This window comes from Leptodactylus fuscus, chromosome 6 (genome assembly GCF_031893055.1).
Source record: "Leptodactylus fuscus isolate aLepFus1 chromosome 6, aLepFus1.hap2, whole genome shotgun sequence".
NCBI classification, from domain to species: Eukaryota; Metazoa; Chordata; class Amphibia; order Anura; family Leptodactylidae; genus Leptodactylus; species Leptodactylus fuscus.
Genome location: NC_134270.1, coordinates 184,128,362 through 184,141,896, shown reverse-complemented (window position 1 = coordinate 184,141,896; position 13,535 = coordinate 184,128,362).

Sequence of the window (13,535 nt, the reverse complement as noted above, 5' to 3'; positions counted from 1 at the left end):
AATATACTCTTTGAATTCCCAGTCAGACAATGGCACTGTATACCAGTAGTAAAAATTGTGGGTGTATATAGCCCCAATTCTATTGCTAGGGGACTTGCAGGGTATTTCTGGGGTGAAGGTGGGGGGGCACACCGTTGGAACGGGTATCGGGGTATATATCGGGTATACGGGAATACACTGACAGTGTATTCCATTCAGGATCCTGGGAAAGCTGGGTTGCGGCGATTGAGCCCGTCAGTGCCACGTTACACTGACAAGCTTCTCCCTGGAATTTAGCTCTTACAAGAGCTGTTGGTTGTCTTCTCCTTCCTATCCTAGCCTGTCCCTGCCTACCCAGAATCTAAGCCCTAGCTAGCTGGACGGAAACCTCCGTCCTCGGTGAATTGCAAGCTCAGAATGACGCGAAGCTGGGCGTCGCTGTTCTTTTAAATTAGAGGTCACATGTTTTCGGCAGCCAATGGGTTTTGCCTACTTTTTTCAACGTCACCGGTGTCGTAGTTCCTGTCCCACCTACCCTGCGCTGTTATTGGAGCAAAAAAGGCGCCAGGGAAGGTGGGAGGGGAATCGAGTAATGGCGCACTTTACCACGCGGTGTTCGATTCGATTCGAACATGCCGAACAGCCTAATATCCGATCGAACATGAGTTCGATAGAACACTGTTCGCTCATCTCTAATAAATAATACTATACACTGTGTATTCTATATAAATAATACTATTCACTGTGTTCTCTATATAAATAATACTATACACTGTGTATTCTATATACATAATACTATACACTGTGTCCTCTTTATAAATAATACTATACACTGTGTCCTCTTTAAAAATAATACTATACACTGTGTATTCTATATAAATAATACTATACACTGTGTCCTCTATATAAATAATACTATATACAGTGTCCTCTATATAAATAATACAATACACTGTGTCCTCTATATAACTAATACTATACACTGTGTCCTCTATATAAATATTACTATACTCTGTGTATTCTATATAAATAATACTATACACTGTGTCCTCTATATAAATAATACTATATACTGTGTTCTATATATAAATAATACTATACACTGTGTATTCTATATAAATAATACAATACACTGTGTCCTCTATATAAATAATACTATACACTGTGTATTCTATATAAATAATACAATACACTGTGTCCTCTATATAAATAATACTATATACTGTGTTCTATATATAAATAATACTATACACTGTGTATTCTATATAAATAATACAATACACTGTGTCCTCTTTATAAATAATACTATACACTGTGTATTCTATATAAATAATACAATACACTGAGTCCTCTATATAAATAATACTATACACTGTGTCCTCTATATAAATAAAACTATATACTGTGTCCTATATATAAATAATACTATACACTGTGAATTCTATATAAATAATACTATACACTGTGTCCTCTATATTAATAATACTATACACTGTGTATTCTATATAAATAATACAATACACTGTGTCCTCTTTATACATAATACTATACATTGTGTCCTCTATATAAATAATACTATACACTGTGTTCTCTATATGAATAATACAATACACTGAGTCCTCTATATAAATAATACTATACACTGTGTTCTCTATATAAATAATACAATACACTGTGTCCTCTATATAAATAATACTATACACTGTGTATTCTATATAAATAATACTATACACTGTGTCCTCTATATAAATAATACTATACACTGTGTTCTCTATACAAATAATACAATACAATGTGTCCTCTACATAAATAATACTATACACTGTGTCCTCTATATAAATAATACTATACACTGTGTATTCTATATAAATAATACTATACACTGTGTCCTCTATATAAATAATACTATACACTGTGTTCTCTATACAAATAATACAATACAATGTGTCCTCTATATAAATAATACTATACACTGTGTCCTCTTTATAAATAATACTATACACTGTGTCCTCTATATAAATAATACCAAACACTGTGTATTCTATATAAATAATAGTATACACTGTGTCATCTATGTAAATAATACTATACACTGTGTCCTCTATATAAATAATACTAAACACTGTGTATTCTATATAAATAATACAATACACTGTGTCCTCTAAATAAATAAAACTATATACAATGTCCTCTATATAAATAATACTATACACTGTGTCCTCTATATAAATAATACTATATACAGTGTCCTCTATATAAATAATACAATACACTGTGTCCTCTATAGAAATAATACAATACACTGTGTCCTCTATATAAATAATACTATACACTGTGTCCTCTATATAAAAAATACTTTACACTGTGTTCTCTATAGAAATAATACAATACACTGTGTCCTCTATATAAATAATACTATACACTGTGTATTCAATATAAATAATATGATACACTGTGTCCTGTATATAAATAATACTATATACTGTGTCCTCTATAAAAATGATACTATACACTGTGTCCTCTATATAAATAATACTATATACAGTGTCCTCTATATAAATAATACTATACACTATGTCCTCTATATAAATAATACTATATACAGTGTCCTCTATATAAATAATACAATACACTGTGTCCTCTATATAACTAATACTATACACTGTGTCCTCTATAAATAATACAATACACTGTGTCCTCTTTATAAATAATACTATACACTGTGTCCTCTATATAAATAATACTATATACAGTGTCCTCTTTATAAATAATACAATACACTGTGTCCTCTATATAAATAATACTATATACAGTGTCCTCGATATAAATAATACAATACACTGTGTTTTCTATATAAATAATAGTATACACTGTGTCCTCTATATAAATAATACTATACACTGTGTATTCTATATAAATAATACTAATCACTGTGTTCTCTATATAAATAATACAAAGCACTGTGTCCTCCATATAAATAATTCTATACACTGTGTCCACTATATAAATAATACTATACAGTGTGTCCTCTATATAAATAATACTATACACTGTGTATTCTATATAAATAATACAATACAATGTACCCTCTATATAAATAATACTATATACTGTGTCCTCTATATAAATAATACTATACACTGTGTATTCTATATAAATAATACAATACACTGTGTCCTCTATATAAATAATACTATATACTGTGTCCTCTTTATAAATAATACAATACACTGTGTCCTCTATATAAATAATACTATATACTGTGTCCTCTATTTAAATAATACTATACACTGTGTATTCTATATAAATAATACTATGCACTGTATCCTCTATTTAAATAATACTATGCACTGTGTATTCTATATAAATAATACAATACACTGTGTCCTCTACATAAATAATACAATACACTGTGTCCTCTATATAAATAATACTATACACTGTGTCCTATATATAAATAATACTATACACTGTGTATTCTATATAAATAATACAATACACTGTGTTCTATATAAATAATACTATACACTGTGTCCTCTACATAAATAATACTATACAGTGTGTCCTCTATATAAATAATACTATACACTGAGTATTCTATATAAATAATACTATATACTGTGTCCTCTACATAAATAATACTATACACTGTGTATTCTTTATAAATAATACAATACACTGTGTCCTCTATATAAATAATACTATGTACTGTGTCCTCTATATAAATAATACTATACAGTGTGTATTCTATATAAATAATACTATACACTGTGTCCTCTATATAAATAATACTATGCACTGTGTCCTCTATATAAATAATACTATGTACTGTGTCCTCTATATAAATAATACTATACACTGTGCATTCTATATAAATAATACAATACACTGTGTCCTCTACATAAATAATACTATACACTGCGTTCTCTATATAAATAATACTATACACTTTGTATTCTATATAAATAATACTATACACTGTGTCCTCTATATAAATAATACTATATACAGTGTCCTCTTTATAAATAATACTATACACTGTGTTTTCTATATAAATAATACTATACACTGTGTCCTCTATATAAATAATACTATACACTGTGTTTTCTATATAAATAATACTATACACTGTGTATTCTATATAAATAATACAATACACTGTGTTCTATATAAATAATACTATACACTGTGTCCTCTACATAAATAATACTATACAGTGTGTCCTCTATATAAATAATACTATATACAGTGTCCTCTACATAAATAATACTATATACTGTGTCCTCTACATAAATAATACTATACACTGTGTATTCTATATAAATAATACTATGTACTGTGTCCTCTATATAAATAATACTATACAGTGTGTATTCTATATAAATAATACTATACACTGTGTCCTCTATATAAATAATACTATACACTGTGCATTCTATATAAATAATACAATACACTGTGTCCTCTACATAAATAATACTATACACTGCGTTCTCTATATAAATAATACTATACACTTTGTATTCTATATAAATAATACTATACACTGTGTCCTCTATATAAATAATACTATACAGTGTGTATTCTATATAAATAATACTATACACTGTGTCCTCTATATAAATAATACTATACACTGTGCATTCTATATAAATAATACAATAAACTGTGTCCTCTACATAAATAATACTATACACTGCGTTCTCTATATAAATAATACTATACACTTTGTATTCTATATAAATAATACTATACACTGTGTCCTCTTTATAAATAATACAATACACTGTGTCCTCTATATAATTAATACTATATACAGTGTCCTCTATATAAATAATACTATACACTGTGTTCTCTATATAAATAATACAATACACAGTGTCCTCCATATAAATAATACTATACACTGCGTCCTCTATATAAATAATACTATACACTGTGTATTCTATATAAATAATACTATACACTGTGTATTCTCTATAAATAATACAATACACTGTGTCCTCTATATAAATAATACTATACACTGTGTTTTCTATATAAATAATACTATACACTGTGTATTCTATATAAATAATACAATACACTGTGTTCTATATAAATAATACTATACACTGTGTATGCTATATCAATAATACTATACAGTGTGTCCTCTATATAAATAATACTATACAGTGTGTCCTCTATATAAATAATACTATACAGTGTGTCCTCTATATAAATAATACTATACACTGAGTATTCTATATAAATAATACAATACACTGTGTTCTATATAAATAATACTATACACTGTGTCCTCTACATAAATAATACTATACACTGTGTATTCTATATAAACAATACAATACACTGTGTCCTCTATATAAATAATACTATATACTGTGTCCTCTACATAAATAATACTATACACTGTGTATTCTATATAAACAATACAATACACTGTGTCCTCTATATAAATAATACTATATACTGTGTCCTCTATATAAATAATACTATACAGTGTGTATTCTATATAAATAATACTATACACTGTGTCCTCTATATAAATAATACTATACACTGTGCATTCTATATAAATAATACAATAAACTGTGTCCTCTACATAAATAATACTATACACTGCGTTCTCTATATAAATAATACTATACACTTTGTATTCTATATAAATAATACTATACACTGTGTCCTCTTTATAAATAATACAATACACTGTGTCCTCTATATAATTAATACTATATACAGTGTCCTCTATATAAATAATACTATACACTGTGTATTCTATATAAATAATACAATACACTGTGTCCTCTCTATAAATAATATTATATACTGTGTCCTCTATATAAATAATACTATACACTGTGTCCTTTATATAAATAATACTATATACTGTGTCCTCTATATAAATAATACTATACACTGTGTAATCGATATAAATAATACAATACACAGTGTCCTCTATATAAATAATACTATACATTGTGTCCTTTATATAAATATTACAATACACTGTGTCGTCTATATAATTAATACTATACACTGCGTACTCTATATAAATAATAGTATACACTGTGTATTCTATATAAATAATACAATACACTGTGTCCTCTATATAAATAATACTATACACTGTGTATTCTATATAAATAATACTAATCACTGTGTTCTCTATATAAATAATACAAAGCACTGTGTCCTCCATATAAATAATACTATACACTGTGTCCACTATATAAATAATACTATACAGTGTGTCCTCTATATAAATAATACTATACACTGTGTATTCTATATAAATAATACAATACAATGTACCCTCTATATAAATAATACTATATACTGTGTCCTCTATATAAATAATACTATACACTGTGTATTCTATATAAATAATACAATACACTGTGTCCTCTTTATAAATATTACAATACACTGTGTCCTCTATATAAATAATACGATACACTGTGTCCTCTATATAAATAATACGATACACTGTGTCCTCTATATAAATAATACTATACACTGTGTTCTCTATATAAATAATACAATACACTGTGTCTTCTATATAAATTACAATTTACACTGTGTATTCTATAGAAATAATACAATACACTGTGTCCTCTTTATAAATAATACTATACACTGCGTTCTCTATATAAATAATACTATATACAGTGTCCTCTTTATAAATATTACAATACACTGTGTCCTCTATATAAATAATACGATACACTGTGTCCTCTATATAAATAATACTATACACTGTGTTCTCTATATAAATAATACAATACACTGTGTCTTCTATATAAATAATACTATACACTGTGTATTCAATATAAATAATAAGATACACTGTGTCCTCTATATAAATAATACTATATACTGTGTCCTCTATATAAATGATACTATACACTGTGTCCTCTATAAAACTAATACTATATACAGTGTCCTCTATATAAATAATACTATACACTATGTCCTCTATATAATTAATACTATATACTGTGTCCTCTATATAAAAAATACAATACATTGTGTCCTCTATATAACTAATACTATATACTGTGTCCCCTATTTAAATAATACTATATACTTTGACCTTTATATAAATAATACTATACGCTGTGTAATCTATATAAGTAATACTATACACCATGTTCTCTATATAAATAATACTATATACATTGTCCTCTATATAAATAATATTATACACTGTGTCCTCTATATAAATAATACTATATACAGTGTCCTCTATATAAATAATACGATACTCTGTGTCCTCTATATAAATAATACTATACACTGTGTTCTCTATATAAATAATACTATACACTGTGTTCTCTATATAAATAATACTATACACTGTGTATTCTATATAAATAATACTATACACTGTGTTAACTATATAAATAATACTATACACTGTGTCCTCTATAAATAATACAATACACTGTGTCCTCTATATAAATAATACTATATACTGTGTCCTCTATTTAAATAATACTATACACTGTGTATTCTATATAAATAATACTATAGACTGTATACTCTATTTAAATAATACTATGCACTGTGTATTCTATATAAATAATACAATACACTGTGTCCTCTACATAAATAATACAATACACTGTGTCCTCTATATAAATAATACTATACACTGTGTATTCTATATAAATAATACAATACACTGTGTCCTCTATATAAATAATACTATACACTGTGTTTTCTATATAAATAATACTATACACTGTGTATTCTATATAAATAATACAATACACTGTGTTCTATATAAATAATACTATACACTGTGTATGCTATATCAATAATACTATACAGTGTGTCCTCTATATAAATAATACTATACACTGTGTCCTCTATATAAATAATACTATACAGTGTGTCCTCTATATAAATAATACTATACACTGAGTATTCTATATAAATAATACAATACACTGTGTTCTATATAAATAATACTATACACTGTGTCCTCTACATAAATAATACTATATACTGTGTCCTCTACATAAATAATACTATACACTGTGTATTCTATATAAGCAATACAATACACTGTGTCCTCTATATAAATAATACTATATACTGTGTCCTCTATATAAATAATACTATACAGTGTGTATTCTATATAAATAATACTATACACTGTGTCCTCTATATAAATAATACTATACACTGTGCATTCTATATAAATAATACAATAAACTGTGTCCTATACATAAATAATACTATACACTGCGTTCTCTATATAAATAATACTATACACTTTGTATTCTATATAAATAATACTATACACTGTGTCCTCTATATAAATAATACTATATACAGTGTCCTCTTTATAAATAATACAATACACTGTGTCCTCTATATAATTAATACTATATACAGTGTCCTCTATATAAATAATACAATACACTGTGTCCTCTATATACATAATACTAAACACTGTGTCCTCTATATAAATAATACTATACACTGTGTTCTCTATATAAATAATACAATACACAGTGTCCTCCATATAAATAATACTATACACTGCGTCCTCTATATAAATAATAGTATACACTGTGTATTCTATATAAATAATACAATACACAGTGTCCTCTATATAAATAATACTATACATTGTGTCCTTTATATAAATATTACAATACACTGTGTCGTCTATATAATTAATACTATACACTGCGTACTCTATATAAATAATACAATACACTGTGTCCTCTATATAAATAATACTATACACTGTGTATTCTATATAAATTATACAATACAATGTACCCTCTATATAAATAATACTATATACTGTGTCCTCTATATACATAATACAATACACTGTGTCCTCTATATAAATAATACTATACACTGCGTTCTCTATATAAATAATACTATATACAGTGTCCTCTTTATAAATATTACAATACACTGTGTCCTCTATATAAATAATACGATACACTGTGTCCTCTATATAAATAATACTATATACTGTGTCCTCTATATAAATGATACTATACACTGCGTTCTCTATATAAATAATACTATATACAGTGTCCTCTTTATAAATATTACAATACACTGTGTCCTCTATATAAATAATACGATACACTGTGTCCTCTATATAATTAATACTATATACTGTGTCCTCTATATAAAAAATACAATACATTGTGTCCTCTATATAACTAATACTATATACTGTGTCCTCTATATAAATAATACTATACAGTGTGTATTCTATATAAATAATACTATACACTGTGTATTCAATATAAATAATACGATACACTGTGTCCTCTATATAAATAATACTATATACTGTGTCCTCTATAAAAATGATACTATACACTGTGTCCTCTATATAAATTAAACTATACACTGTGTCCTCTATATAAATAATACTATACACTGTGTATTCTATATAAATAATACAATACACTGTGTCCTCTATAAATAATACAATACACTGCGTCCTCTATATAAATAATACTATATACTGTGTCCTCTATAAAAAATAATACTATACACTGTGTATTCTATTTAAATAATACTATACACTGTATCCTCTATTTAAATAATACTATGCACTGTGTATTCTATATAAATAATACAATACACTGTGTCCTCTACATAAATAATACAATACACTGTGTCCTCTATATAAATAATACAATACACTGTGTCCTCTATATAAATAATAATATACACTGTGTCCTCTATATAAATAATACTATACAATGTGTCCTCTACATAAATAATACAATACACTGTGTCCTCTTTATAAATAATACAATACACTGTGTCCTCTATATAAATAATACTATACACTGCGTCCTCTATATAAATAATACTATACACTGTTTATTCTATATAAATAATATTATACACTGTGTCCTCTATATAAATAATACTATACACTGTGTATTCTATATAAATAATACAATACACTGTGTCCTCTATAAAAATAATAATATACACTGTGTATTCTATATAAATAATACTATACACTGTGTCCTCTATAAATAATACAATACACTGTGTCCTCTATATAAATAATACTATACACTGTGTCCTCTATATAAATAATACTATATACAGTGTCCTCTTTATAAATAATACTATACATTGTGTCCTCTATATAAATAATACAATACACTGTATCCTCTATATAAATAATACTATACACTGTGTTCTCTAAATAAATAACACAGTACACTGTGTCATCTATATAAATAATACTATACACTGTGTATTCTATATAAATAATACTATACACTGTGTCCTCTATATAAATAATACTATACAATGTGTATTCTATATAAATAATACAATACACTGTGTCCTCTATATAAATAATACTATATACAGTGTCCTCTTTATAAATAATACTATACACTGTGTATTCTATATAAATAATACTATACACTGTGTCCTCTATATAAATAATACTATACACTGTTTATTCTATATAAATAATACTATACACTGTGTATTCTATATAAATAATACTATACACTGCGTCCTCTATATAAATAATACTATACACTGTGTATTCTATATAAACAATATAATACACTGTGTCCTCTATATAAATAATACTACATACTGTGTCCTCTAAATAAACAATACTATACACTGTGTATTCTATATAAATAATACTATACACTGTGTCCTCTGTATAAATAATACTATACACTGTGCATTCTACATAAATAATACAATACGCTGTGTCCTTTACATAAATAATACTATACATTGTGTCCTCTATATACATAATACAATACACTGTGTCTTCTATATAAATAATACTATACACTGCTTACTCTATATAAATAATACTATACACTTTGTATTATATACAAATAATACTATACACTGTGTCCTTTATATAAATAATACTATATACTGTGTCCTCTACATAAATAATACTATACACTGTGTATTCGATATAAATAATACAATACACAGTGTCCTCTATATAAATAATACTATACATTGTGTCCTTTATATAAATATTACAATACACTGTGTTCTCTATATAAATAATACAATACACTGTGTCCTCTATATAAATAATACTATACACTGTGTTTTCTATATAAATAATAGTATACACTGTGTATTCTATATAAATAATACAATACACTGTACCCTCTATAAAAATAATACTATATACTGTGTCCTCTATATAAATAATACTATACACTGTGTATTCTATATAAAAAAAACAATACACTGTGTCCTCTATATAAAGAATACAATACACTGTGTCCTCTATATAAATAATACTATACACTGTGTCCTCTATATAAATAATACTATATACTTTGACCTTTATATAAATAATACTATACGCTGTGTATTCTATATAAATAATACTATACACCATGTTCTCTATATAAATAATACTATATACATTGTCCTCTATATAAATAATATTATACACTGTGTCCTCTATATAAAAAATACTATATACAGTGTCCTCTTTATAAATAATACAATACACTGTGTCCTCTATATAAATAATAATATATACAGTGTCCTCTATATAAATAATACAATACACTGTGTCCTCTATATAAATAATACTATACACTGTGTCCTCTATATAAATAATACTATACACTGTGTCCTCTATATAAATAATACTATACACTGTGTCCTCTATATAAATAATACTATACACTGTGTTCTCTATAAAAATAATACTATACACTGTGTATTCTATATAAATAATACTATACACTGTGTCCTCTATAAATAATACAATACACTGTGTCCTCTATATAAATAATACTATATACTGTGTCCTCTATTTAAATAATACTATGCACTGTGTATTCTATATAAATAATACAATACACTGTGTCCTCTACATAAATAATACAATACACTGTGTCCTCTATATAAATAATACTATACACTGTGTATTCTATATAAATAATACCATACACTGTGTATTCTATATAAATAATACAATACACTGTGTTCTATATAAATAATACTATACACTGTGTATGCTATATCAATAATACTATACAGTGTGTCCTCTATATAAATAATACTATACACTGAGTATTCTATATAAATAATACAATACACTGAGTTCTATATAAATAATACTATACACTGTGTCCCCTATATAAATAATACTATACACTGTGTATTCTATATAAATAATACTATACACTGTGTTCTCTATATAAATAATACAATACACTGTGTCCTCTACATAAATAATACTATACAGTGTGTCCTCTATATAATTAATACTATACACTGAGTATTCTATATAAATAATACAATACACTGTGTCCTCTATATAAATAATACTATATACTGTGTCCTCTACATAAATAATACTATACACTGTGTATTCTATATAAACAATACAATACACTGTGTCCTCTATATAAATAATACTATATACTGTGTCCTCTATATAAATAATACTATACAGTGTGTATTCTATATAAATAATACTATACACTGTGTCCTCTATATAAATAATACTATACACTGTGTCCTCTACATAAATAATACTATACACTGCGTTCTCTATATAAATAATACGATACACTGTGTCCTCTATATACATAATACTAAACACTGTGTCCTCTATATAAATAATACTATACACTGTGTTCTCTATATAAATAATACAGTACACTGTGTCATCTATATAAATAATACAATACACTGTGTCCTCTATATAAATAATACTATACACTGTGTATTTTATATAAATAATACTATACACTGTGTATTCTATATAAATAATACAATAAACTGTGTCCTCTACATAAATAATACTATACACTGCGTTCTCTATATAAATAATACGATACACTGTGTCCTCTATATACATAATACTAAACACTGTGTCCTCTATATAAATAATACTATACACTGTGTTCTCTATATAAATAATACAGTACACTGTGTCATCTATATAAATAATACAATACACTGTGTCCTCTATATAAATAATACTATACACTGTGTATTTTATATAAATAATACTATACACTGTGTATTCTATATAAATAATACAATACACTGTGTCCTCTCTATAAATAATATTATATACTGTGTCCTCTATATAAATAATACTATACACTGCGTCTTCTATATAAATAATACTATACACTGTGTATTCTATATAAATAATACTATACACTGTGTATTCTATATAAATAATACAATAAACTGTGTCCTCTCTATAAATAATATTATATATTGTGTCCTCTATATAAACAATACTATACACTGTGTCTTCTATATAAATAATACTATACACTGTGTTTTCTATATAAATAATACAATACACTGTGTTCTCTATATAAATAATACAGTACACTGTGTCATCTATATAAATAATACAATACACTGTGTCCTCTATATAAATAATACTATACACTGTGTATTCGATATAAATAATACAATATACAGTGTCCTCTATATAAATAATACTATACACTGTGTTTTCTATATAAATAATACAATACACTGTGTTCTATATAAATAATACTATACAC